At 40.5% G+C, this 12,877-nt stretch overlaps 1 protein-coding gene across 8 annotated transcripts in view; it reads right to left on the bottom strand.

Moving 5' to 3' along the window:
* LOC104685850 (poly(rC)-binding protein 3-like) overlaps positions 1-12,544 on the bottom strand; it is a 504,202-nt gene extending 491,658 nt beyond the window's left edge. For all 8 annotated transcript variants that reach the window (XM_039570122.1, XM_039570141.1, XM_039570143.1 and 5 more), the window contains exon 1: positions 12,295-12,544. The gene's annotated coding sequence lies outside the window, so the exon portion shown is untranslated. The remainder of the gene's footprint in view (positions 1-12,294) is intronic.
* Positions 12,545-12,877: the final 333 nt, after the last annotated feature.

Genomic DNA, 12,877 nt, shown 5'->3' with positions numbered 1-12,877 from the left:
TACCTAGTTGGAAAACTCTTTTGACAGGGCTTCAGTAATAACTCCAAACTATGGACCCTATGCTGCCCCATGAAATACAAAGCTCTTACAGGTTATTTTTTATGACATTATTTGCTATGATACCTCTCCCTGATGTGCTGATTCTTACCATAGCAACAGCATGTGGAAAAAGAAATTCAAAATCAAAAAGCATCCAAAGCATCCCAGGAAAACAGATCAGGCACTGCCATGACACATAATTATTATATTTTTTCCAGACCTATAGTTCATTTTATAATTTAAAAATAATCTGGTGGGTTTTTTTCTGTGGGGTTTTTTTTTGTTTGTTTGTTTTTTTTAATAACAGCAACATACACCACACTTCTGTGTGCATTGCTGCATTCTTTTAAGCCAGCATAAACATTCTGGATTGACGAACAGAGTTAGTGCTAAGGACTCCAAGCTCCTTCCCAGCCCTAACCTTTGTGCATGCACACACTGGCAATCTATTCCCCTACATGGATTTTGAATCCCTTCCATGCCCAGGTCTGCAGGACAAATACAACTCAGAGTTGACTCCTAGAAACACTCAAATGTGAAACCACAGTCCCGCTAGGTTAAATGGGACAAATCCAATGAGGGAACTTATTTGCCCACGTAGGTATGCAGAAATCTTAATGCTGTCACACACACCCTTTTCCACAAAGAGGATATCTACACCAGGATTAAAGGTGGCTCATTACTAATGGATTAATGCCTTGCAGATAACATGCATAGTCATTCTGCAGGCAAGGCAAATGTCACTGGCCCCAGGAGAAAGCTGAAAGGAGTGTTTGGTGCTGGGCAGCTGATATGAGTTGCAGTTCCAGCTGCTTCATTCACTGTGGAATTTTACTGTTTCAGATGCTGCTTTTTGTAGTAGTACTATAGCATCGTCAGAGTAGATACTACTTATTGTGGTATTTAAAAATATCTAATAAATAGAACAGAACTGTATCTTATCCATCCGTGTTAAATTTCCAACAGAAAAATAATGACAAGTAGTATACAAAGAAGTGGAGAAGTGGTTTTTTATAAATGAAAAATGCAATAATTCCACTTTAGGTAAACACTAACTACTTGTATAACATAGTAATGTATATACTTGCTTAAAATATTTCACACATAGGAGCTATGACTTAAAAGTTGCAAATTATTTAAAACCTTCCATATCACAAGTTTACTCCTTGGTTTTTGAAAAAGAACAGAAATAGAAAACTGAAAAGATTGTGAATGGATAGAATATTTCATTTGGAAGGAATCTAAAATGATCATCTAGTCCAACTGCCTGACCAATTCAGGGCTGACCAAAAGTTCAAGCACGCTACCATCAAAATACCTCTTAAACACTGACAGACTTGGGGCATCGACTACCTCCACAAGGAGCCTGTTCCAGTGTTTGACCATCCTCTCAGTAAAGAAATGCTTCTTCATATCTAGTGTGTCTTGTCACTAGGAGAAGAGCTGAGCACCTCCCTCCCCATGTCCTCTCCTTAGGAAGCTGTAGAAAGGTCACACTTCAACTTCCTCTTCTCCATAACAAACAAGCCCAAAGTCCTCAGCTGCTCCTCACAGGACATATGTTCCAGCTCCTTCACCAGCTTTGTTGCCCTCCTCTGGACACATTCAAGGACCTTCACATTTTTCTTAAACTGCAGGGCCCAGAACTGCACACAGTACTCGGGCTGAGGGTATGCCAACATTGGTACCCGTTGCATTTTAAAAGCCATTTGAAATAAATTCTTGAAACATAAAAAAGTCGGCCACTTGAATTTCCTGTTCTCTGTTTACATTATACTTCAAGGATCACAAATAAAAAATACATCTTCCCTTTCCCAGTGATTTTGAAACCAGAAAATGTGCCCAGAATCAAAAGTTAGTAATTTCTGGCTTCCCAAATGAAGTACGAGTGCCAAAGCTACATGAAATCCAATGCATTCTTGATTAAGAGTATTAGATAGTCTGATATGATATGCTTAGAGCATAATGGCTACCTCCTGTTTCAAAGACTAATGCTTAGAATATTGTATCCGTGTAAATGTTAAGGACTCAACTCTCACCAACTGAAATTTAATCCGGAGGGGAAACAGGACTTTTTTTCAAACTATAAACAAAGATTCTTTCTGTCTTACTTGAACTATTTATAGTGAGAAACAAGAACTAAGCCAAATGAAAATGAGTCTGCAAAAAACCCTGTGGAGCACTGCGCACTGGAAGATCAAACCTCCCAAAAGAGAAATGTGGGTAAGGCTCTTGACATATCATTTACATTCTGAAGGTCAGTTGTGAAGTCTGGTTTAAAGTTAGTCATCCATAAGTGGGTAGCATGACCACAAACCTGTTGTGAATAACTCTACACCATTGTCTATCCCCCGCAAGAACTTAGGAGTCATCACTAGAGCTGACCTCTGTCCAGCAAGAACTTTGCTTTTTAAGTCTGGCAGCGAGCAGGACTGCTCCACACTCTGAGTCAGTAAACATCTTACATTGAAGCTCAAGTACAACAGCTCAAGTAGTCCAAAAACAAAGTAATAAAAGCAGGCCATGAACATATTTAAGGGGAAAAGAAACCAGAAAACTGGAGCAGCCTCCAAATGGAGTATGGGAAGTAAAAAAATCCCTAAATAGTTGTAAGAAGGAGTTTGATCAGTACATGAAAGGAATTGTATGACATCTTGGCTGCAAAAGCAAGGGACTGAACTGGATAACCCAGAAGAATCAGTCATATATTTTTATGAGCATGCAATTCTCTATAGGTATGTTTAAAGGGAAAAAATGAAGTTTTTAAAAAATATGTTATGAAAAGACACCAGAACCCATAGAACATGATCAAAGTAAAATCTAAGATCATCAGCTAGCACTTATGATTTCTTAGACTTTCAAAATATTTTATTTAAATAAGTTAGCTAAGATTTTTAAAAATACATCTTTTATTCTAGTCTAGACAGCATGACATCATCTGCCAGCATCTTATTTCTCACAGGTCTGGGTAAACTGCTTTATTTCAACCCTCCCTTTTAAAGAATGGAATCCATAGTGTGGTTTAGCACCTGTCTGTGTATTTCTGCATAATGTACTTTCCCCATTTAATATTTTAAAACAATTAAAAAGATAACCAATACGACCTGGGAGCTTTATATTTCATTCATTACAAAACATATTCTAATATTTTCCTCCTTTTCTCTGAAGACATTTTATTCTGAATTTACTTTTATCCTTCTATATTGTTTCTTCTTATTCCAAGAGAAACTCGAAGCATACGTTACCGTTTAAAAGTAAGCTTAACATATTCTGCACATGTACAGCACACTGCAGGTGCAGCTCTAAGACAAAAGGGGCAGAAAGATGTTTTGTTTGGGAGTCATAAACACTGGGTTAATAGAACAGTGGGTGTAACACTGGGTTAATAAAAAGTCACCATGGAATATGCTGGGGGCCCATGACCAAGATGCACACGAAGGATGTGAGATGGAAGCCTGAAGCCTCCTGTGGGACTGTTGAGCACTGGACTTTGTCATTCATGACACAAAGAGGTGAAGTAAGCCCCAGGTCACAGGCACTGCTCTGCTCAACAGGGGTCATGAGGGACAGGGTAGCTGCTTGTGAGTAGGAAAAATGCCCTACTTGATCATGTAATTAAAGACTGCATCAGCAGGCATGCCCATGGATACTGAATTAAATACAAAGAAAAACATAAATACTGGCTTTTTGTGACTTCTAAATGCTTGATTTTGCCTCCTAAGTGTTTTTAGCATATTTTTTCCTTTCCATGCAGCCATTTTAACTGCTCACTCTAAGTACTGTCCCAGGTGGCTTCTTCCTTGCATTGTGTTACCACTCCATGTCTTCCTAGCCAGTCTCTCTTCTAAATAATTTATAACTCAGAATCTCACCAGGACTTTCAGACCAAGAGCACAGATCCGTCATCAGCCAAAGTCAATTTTACGCTGCCTTTTCCTGTGCCTCCCCTCCACTTTGCCTTGAGGCAGCTGTAGTGTTAATACAGCAGTTAGTCAGATGGATAAAGGATCTGATTGGGATAAATTTTTATTTTTTTTTTGTATTACCAGTTGCAGCATGCCATTTGGAGGAAAGGAGGATTGTGCAGGACCCCCTTTGCAGAAGGAGCTGGAATTTAGATCAACTTAAGCTGATCTTGAAAGTATACTTTAAACTGACAGTGTACAGCTCCCTTTCAGCCAGCCATTTCGCCTTCTAACATTAGTTGTGCTATCTTCCAATCCAGCCTTCAATCTCCGATATTTGTTATGTGCTTTTTATCTTGCATTCTGTTAAACCTTATTAATCCCATCCCAGAGCAATGCTTTTCCCTCTTCCATCCTCTCTCTTAAGGGCTTCCTCACACTTAAAGGTTTTTTTTAATTTTTGCTTACTCATGTACTTTGTTACTCTTTTTCTTTGATTCCATATATTCTACTATCCCTGATTCTGCCTCCCATTGCTTACACCTCTAGGCTGCACTTGTAGGTGACACACACAAGCAAAATCTGCATGAGGGTACAAATTTAGAAGTTGCTTTTAAGATTTCAGCCCTGAAGATTGAGCATGAGTTTGCCTTTGCAATACGTACTGGAAAGATCACACAGAGTGAAGGATCTGATATTATCCATATGGCACTGCAGATTTCACCTTCAGACTTGAAAGCATCAAAATCGTCCTCTTCCCAGATTCTTCTGTATTGCCAGGCAGGAGAGTTCTGCCAATCCCAAATGCTAACACAGGCACCTATCCCCACTCAAAAAGCAGTCTTAAAACTAAGCTGGTGGCCAGGAACAGTCACATTAACAGTTCTTTTCTAGTTTCTACCCCACATTACCCCTGAAAGCTAACTATAAAAAAAGAGAAGGAAAATAAATTATCTTCTCCTGGTCTTTTACTTTACTATTACTCCTGTGTAAAATTTTGTCTGTGTACTACAAAACACAAGGGTAGGGGTTGCTGAGATGACTAATTAGTTGATGTCTGTGACACAGAAACATAAAATGGTTTGGGTTAGAAGGGACTTTAAAGATCATCTAATTCTAATCCCCCTGCCATGGGCAGGGACGCCTTTCAGTAGACCAGGTTGCTCAAAGCCCCATCTGACCTGGCTTCTAACACTTCCAAGGATGGAGCATCCACAACTTCTATGCATAACCCATTCCAGTGCCTCACCAGTGTCTCCTCTCTGACATGTGAAGAGTAACCAATGAAGTATCCACCTGCTTCTAGAATTCATAAAATATTTTTATATTAGGTAAAAGTCCAAATATAGACAAAATAATTTCTTGCACATAGATGGACAACCAGAAACATACAGCTAAACCACTATATTTTAGTATCATATAGAATTAATGTATTTTAAATATTCCTATACTTAACATATGCTTTATTTAGACCTCAGATTTTAGAAAGAACTTTCAATTTATTTCATCCTGTGATGGAATCAAGCAGTGTCGTGTTGCAGAAATCAAATGAAAGTGCCAAGGAATTTTGGTTTAGTTATGCAGACTGCCTGAAACATGAGCCATCTCATACAAGATAAGCTTCTCTGAAGTAATAATAACAGATACTTCACACCTTCCCTGTTGTCACTGTTCTATGAGCCTGTTTGGAGTCTCTCACTTAGGCAAGCAATCCTACTGAAGTCAAGAAATTATTTAACATGAATAGGAGTTACTGAATTTAGCCATAGCTATGCTATCCCATTTTACAGGTAGGAACAGCATCGCACAAACCCCACATTCAGTGCCACTTTAGGAGATGTTTCTAAGACCTGCAATGAGAAGTCCCAAGGCATGGACCATGCCTCTGTAATGGTTAAGTGAAAGCTAAGCCTTAACTTTGAATTTCCATATTTTTATAGCCTAAGTCGTTCCCCATCCAATACTATAAGGCAAAATGTATAAACCTTTTCAAAAGGTACACAAATGAAACAGAACACACTTCTCTATTGGTATGACAACAGCAGAAGGAACCATTCACATTCTTATTTAAACACAAGTATTTACATTTGCTAAATTCTCCCTTTCTGTTCCTGTTACTGCCTCATCTGGGTTATACAAATTTGAAACCTGATCTACTGTGAGGTGTCCCTGGAAGGTGGCCATCACAGGGTTTGGAACTAGATGATCTTTAATGTCCTTTTCAACCCCAAGTCATTCTATGGTTCTGCAATTCTACAAAATTTCATTAAGTTACTGCACTGCTGATAAACACTGTAAGGCAAGGAAGTCCAAAGAAGCTTGGAAGTACATCAAGTACATGGTGCCCAGGTACTTGTCTTCTCCAGAAAGACTGGGTTTTTTGTTTATCCTGAGGGGTTTTCTAAGCCCACTTCAGGGTCCTATTTACTTCCCTGCTGATGCTCCCTGTCTTTAACCATGTTGTCTTTGAATACTGGTGTACTCAAGGTTACTGAGGCAGCCATCATGACCCAAAGATACTGCCTGAAACTGCTAAGGTTGGCTTGTAGATGTTTTATACTGAATTCACCAGGTGGAAGAATGGCAATGGTATAACTGGTAAGAGAATCACACAGCTCATGGGTGTTTTCTTCTATTAGAGCTCAAAGAACTCCAGATGCCTCATTATAAATGATACTGTTGTATGCAAAATGCCAGTATGTTTGAAATAGACCATGTCACTATATACATATGCTGGTTTTAACTGGGATAGGACCAGTTTCTTTCACAGGAGCCAGCGTGGGGCTGGGTTTTGGATTTGTCCTGGAAACAGCATTGATAACATAGGGATATTTTAGTTACTGCTGAGCAGTGCTTGCACTTTCCTGCTTCTCACCCCACCCCACCAGCAGGGAGGCTGGGGGTGCACAAGAAGCTAGGAGGGGACACAGCAGGGACAGCTGACCCCAACTGATCCAAGAGATATTCTTTAGCATATGGCATCATGTGCAGCATATAGAGCTGGGGGAAGAAGGAGGGGAAGGGATGTTCAGAATGATGGTGTTTATCTTCCCAAGTCACTGTTAGAGGTGACAGAGCCAGGCTTTCCTGGGGATGGCTGAACCTGCCTGCCCATAGGAAGGGATGAAAGAATACCTCATTCTGCTTTGCTTGTGTGTGTAGCTTTTGCTTTACCTGTTAAACTGTCTTTGTCTCAGCCCATGAGTTTTCTCTTTTACTCTTTGGATTCTCAGCCCCATCCTGCTGGTGGGGGAGTGAGCAAGTGGCTGTGTGGGGCTTAGTTGCCAGCTGGGGTTAAACCACAACAATGTATCATTTATATTAATGAAATTATGTTAACTACAAGTCATTAAGAGGACTAAGTTCTCATCAGACCTCTGGGGTTGGCCCCAAAACTTTGCTATAAAACTATTTTTTAAAATGCACAGAGATTGTCAAAAATTAATACTAATAAATCCTTCTGCAACTATTTTTAAGTAAACCAAGAGGCAAATTGTAATCAAATATGGTGTAGTCCTGAGCCATCCATACCTCCAAAGGCCAATTGAATGAACAAATTAGGTATTTTATCTGTCATTTACAGAAGACAAGCATTTTGCTTCCTTGGGTTGTGTCCACAGCATCTAAATATATCTAAGGCATAGATGACAAAGTCAGATGTTGCAAGATCCATAATTAAAATTACTGAATTCATACTTATTGTTAAAAGCCTTGCCTGCTAGTGGAAATCAATAATGTATTATGTATATCGCCCTATAAACAAAATTTAAGTTTTGTTGCTGATGCAATGGCAGCGCTGGAACAGGTACCCATCTGCCAGCATGGAGTTACAGCAGTGGACTGAGTAGGAGAAACTGCCCCACCCCACTTTCACCTGTAATTACCTGGGCTGCTCCTAGCAGGTTCTTCAGGACATGAGTGATCACTGGGACTTACACTGAATCTCATTCTGAAAAAAGCATTCCCTTTGAACTATGTTTAAAAATGTGCCTCTCCTCACAAGACATGAAATCTCATACTTATGTCAAACAAATTCTGAACATTTTAGCTACAATGCCACAGCTCTTCTTGCATTTGGTTGGAATTGGTGGAGTGGTTGTTGTCCAAAGTTAACAGTAACATCCTTTTCCCTTTCCTATAAACATTTTCTGCACACTAAACAACCTCCAGCCTATGCTGGCAAGTAGGCTATAGTAGCTGGAAGCAAATCCAGGGAAAACTGGAGTAAATAAAAACATACCACAAAGAAGAAACACTGTAGCTGGAGACCCCTCTCAACAATTACTTTCCACTTGACCTCCTACAAACAGTTGTCATCAGAGAGCTGTGTTAGCACTACCAGACTGTAATTAAGTCTTCCCTATCTAATAAAGGGAAAACCAAGCAGGCTGATGAATGCAAACCACAAGACAGAGGAGTTTAATACGGTTGAGGGTGAGGGAGCACTTTGCTCTCTTATTCCTGAAGAACTCAGCCAAAGCAGCACCACATCGTTTGACACCCTGCTTTCTAGAGAGCCACGCTCTTCCTTTCCCTGCCATGCCTGAGCACTTGTTACCTCTGACACTCATCCACATTCACCACGACCGGGAAAGGAGCTGCTTGTAGATCTGTTCAACATCTGGCTCTTCAGAGTAACACATTTCCCAGGAGGAAAATACTAATTTTCTTCTATGCATAAGCAAGTACAGCAGAAGAAAAAGACCTATTTTATTATAAAAACTGTATTTCCAGCAGAAAAAATGCAAACAAATAGTCATCTTTGTACAAGGTAACATCATTCATCTAAATATCTTAAAATTACAAACATACACTTGGATGGAAACACACACACCCATAGTACCATTTAAAACTAGTAAAGAAAGAGGTATCTAAAGAAAAAAATGGATTAATGTTTTCAGATGCTACTGATTTTTAACGTATATTGTGATTGCATTCTGCGTGGATACAAATAAAACCACTTCACCCTATCCCCAAAAATACCAGGCAGCCCTGTGATAATTTTCATTTACTTTGTTAAAAATCTAAGAAAATCCATGGTCAATACAGTTTCCTCAATAAGTATATCCAAATGAAACAGCAACTTTGCCCTGCAACAAAATGTCACTGAACCGGATGGGTAGTTTTAATTTAGGACAAGACAAAATATACATGTTCTTCTTTTGTGGAAGCACCACATCCACAGAATAAAAACTCCTTCCATTAAGTATTTTAGACTGATATTGCAGAATAACAAGGTGCAATAATGCAAGAAAATAATTTCAGTTGGTTAGCAGCAGAGAGAAATCTCACCTTACTTTCATAGCAATAAGGTCCACAAAGTTGGAGTGACTTCTGAACACTCCATTACTTTGTTTATAGCAGTTCACAGCTTTAAAAGGCTTGTTTCAAAACCAAAACAAATGAACAAGGCTTTAAAAGTGAATAAATCCAAGGTTTGATGTCATATCCAAGTCTCAAAATACAAATTAAAGGGATGTTTAATCTAGGTTAGTACACTACAGAATAAGCTAAGTGTTGGTGTGCTGTCACTCATGCCAACGGGAACAACCACCAGATCAAACTCAACATTAACCTGACTTCAACACTTTCATATCCAGCCGAAAGCACTCTTGTCTTTCAGCTGTTATTAAAAAAAAAACCCAAACACATGATTTGCTCTTTTTGTGTACAAACAATCCATATTTTTTTTTCTCCAACAGCCAAGCAACCAGCTTAAGGTATTTAGTGTGTAGATTTGTGAAGTGAGCACTGCTTTTTGAGAAACAGTTAAAAGACACCAGAAGAATTCTCTTTAAAAGCTCATGAGAAAAACAATGTTAAGAGTTTTCCATCTCCTGACAGATTTTAGTGTTGCTGTGGTAAAAGAAAATATCTACCTGTAAACGTACAATATGCACCCAATGTAAAATCTAAACAAAATGAGATCTGCTGTCAATAGCATCCTTTGGAAATATCCTAAATCCTGACATGTCGAGATTAAAAATCATAATGAGTGCTGATCACAAGTAACTCCTGGTGACTTCAGTAGGAGTAGTGGATATTTCAGCGTTCTGTGGATTAAAATGAGGTGGCATGATTTTTATCTACAAAACAAGAGCTGTTCTGTGCTACATGTGATTTTAACAGCAAACTCTATCAAAACAGAAAAATTGTATCACATCGCAGTGCTTACCAAGAAAATGTGTTTAGCTAGTAGTCAGGGTTCAGCAGAACAGCATCTGACAAGCTAACATGCATCACCCATATTTATTTATCTAGACTGCCAGTGCACCGTGCTCCTTTTCCATCCCTTTTTCTTACCCTGCATTCCTTCAGGGATGATGTACACAGCACATCAGGTGTCTCTCCCCTCACAGCTATCAAGCGTTAGGAATGCCACAACTCACTCAAAGCATGCTTCCCACTTTCACAACATCAGCCAGCCACAGAAGAAAAAAATCCCAAGGCAAACTTGTGTAAAATATTTTAATTTAGGCTAACAAGAAATGATGAAATGACCCTTGATAGCACAAGACTACTTTCATGACTGCTCATTTTTGCTGAGTGTCATCTATGCAGCATGTGGAAAGATAGGATATTTTGGAATTGCATTAACTAGACAGGAAACATTAATGTTCCTGTATCCATTAAGGCCTCCAAACACAGATTATAACAATAATTTTTAGCTCATTTGTAAACTTTTAGATACAAAAGTGATACAACCTATTCAAAACCATGTATACAAAATGTTCTTGTATGTACTTTGGATTAACTAGATTTTATAAGTAAATTCAAGTCTCACAGCCAGACAAGTGTAATACTTTGACCTAATATCTGAAACTGTGTACCATTGTGAAGCCAGTTTTCCTTACACGTTCTTAAGCAAAATCACCTCGTCTTGAAACAAACAAGAGAGATGTGAAAAATCCATGAAAAAGAGCTAGAGGCTGTTATTTTGCTTTATATTAAGCGACACTTGGCAAATGGCACCCTGCAAGTTATGCCTTAACATCTTGTTAAAATGCAACTAAAATCTATATTACCCCGCTTCACACACATAGGTAAAATACATAATTGAAGGCACACAAAAGACTTGGGGGAAACATATAAATTACTTGATTGCCTCTGAATAATAAATCATTCCCCAGCAGATTTATAATAGACTGTTTTACTGTAGAAACACACTTCTGCCATCAATAGGCATAGTTTACTGAAGAATGAAAAGCGGTCTAAAACAACTTCGGAATTGAGAAGTAAGCTGGTCTCCAATGCTTCTGCTGGCTGGCCAGACTGATAATGTTTCATGTCTCTTTTTCTCACTGAACACTAATATGTAACAGCAAATGATCCATTTACTTTGGATCACAACTCTATTTTCCCCACTCATCCCTGGAATAACACTGTCTCAGGCTGCTGGAGGAACAGAAATGCTACCCCTTCACATTAGCTGTAAAGTTTTCCTGTTCTGCACTCCTCTAGTGAGAAGCCAGGAGAGGAATGGGAACCATCACCTTGAAGGTGCCAGTAATGATCTATGGAAAGATGCTCTGGAGCAGAGGGGACTGAACTCTGTGGAGAGCTCTGTAGCTTTCCTGCATCCCTGACCGGTTTCTCCCTCAGCAGTCTCTGCCGTGCTCCTTGCTCTATGTGCAGGGACTGTTTGGAAGCTTTAACACTCCTCATCCCAGGAACATGAAATACAGATGCACTTTGCACACACGCATACGCACACACACACTCACTCACTCTCGAGACACACGTGCACATGCACACACACAGCTCCCCCGGCACCACATGCAATTCATTCCAAGTCCCCTGTGTATTGCTTAAAAACAGAAACCAAGCATACACACAGAAAAAAAAAAAACCAAACCAAATAAACCAAAAAACCAAAACCGAAACAACAAACCAAAAAAAAAACCCCACCACCAAATACCAACCAAACACCCCACCAAAATATTAAAACAAAAAAAAAAACCAAACCAAAACAAAAAGAGGACACAGAAAGGAGGAGGGAATGAGGGGGAGAGTCGGGGCGGGGGGACGAAGGAAAAAAGAGAAGCTTGTTTTTTTCCTGCTGTTGCTGTGGCTCCCAAGCATGCAGCGCTAAGGAAGAGTAGTTCCCCACTTTCATCAGCTAGCTACATCCTTGGGATAAAAGGGAGCAGTCCGGAATGATGCTGAGGCTGCAGAAGGCAAAATAAGGCTTTGCAAACATGCCTGACTCCCCATGAAATTCTCTCCTCCACATCCCCTCCTCCCTGAAACCTGCCCTAAATGGGGGGGGACCAAAACCAAAATACCAAAAAAACAACCAAAACCAAAAAACAACACACAAGGAAAAAAGTGATGAAAAGACACAACTCACCTTAACAAGGGGTGTTGGATGGGGTCAGAGAGGAGGAAGGGTATAAAAAGATCTATTTTTAGCAGAGGTTGTGATAGTATTGAAACACACAGACACAGGGTTTGGAAGCAGGGAGAAGAGTATAAAAAAAAATGAGGGGAAGAGAAATTATCAAGAACGTGTAAGTCAGTCTGGCAGGAGAGAGGAGAATCCCCAAGCAAAAAAAATTAAAAAGAAAAAAAAAATAAAAAAAACAACCACCAAATGCCGAGAGGAGAAGGAGGGAGAGCGTGGCAGTGCCGGGGTTGTGTTTTGTTTCTCTTCGCTGGGGGCGGGCGGAGGCGGCGGGGCGGGGGTGTGGGGGGTGTTCGCGCTTTCGGCGAGGGGCCCCTCGCTGCCTCCCCGCGGGGCTGCCGCGGCCCGAGCCTGCTCCCGGCGGCTCCGGGCGGCCGCGCTCGCTCCTCGCCCGGCTCCGGCGGCTGCGGCGGGCGCGGCGCTCCCGCTCCCGCGACTCGCTGGGGCTGTGCAGCCGCGTTCACGCCGCCGCCGCTCCTCGGCCACCCCCGCGCCCGCGCTCTCGCCGCCGCCGCCCGCGGGCGCCCCC

Source organism: Corvus cornix, chromosome 2, assembly GCF_000738735.6.
Source record: "Corvus cornix cornix isolate S_Up_H32 chromosome 2, ASM73873v5, whole genome shotgun sequence".
Taxonomy (NCBI): domain Eukaryota; kingdom Metazoa; phylum Chordata; class Aves; order Passeriformes; family Corvidae; genus Corvus; species Corvus cornix.
This window is presented reverse-complemented; position numbering and strand designations above follow the sequence as displayed.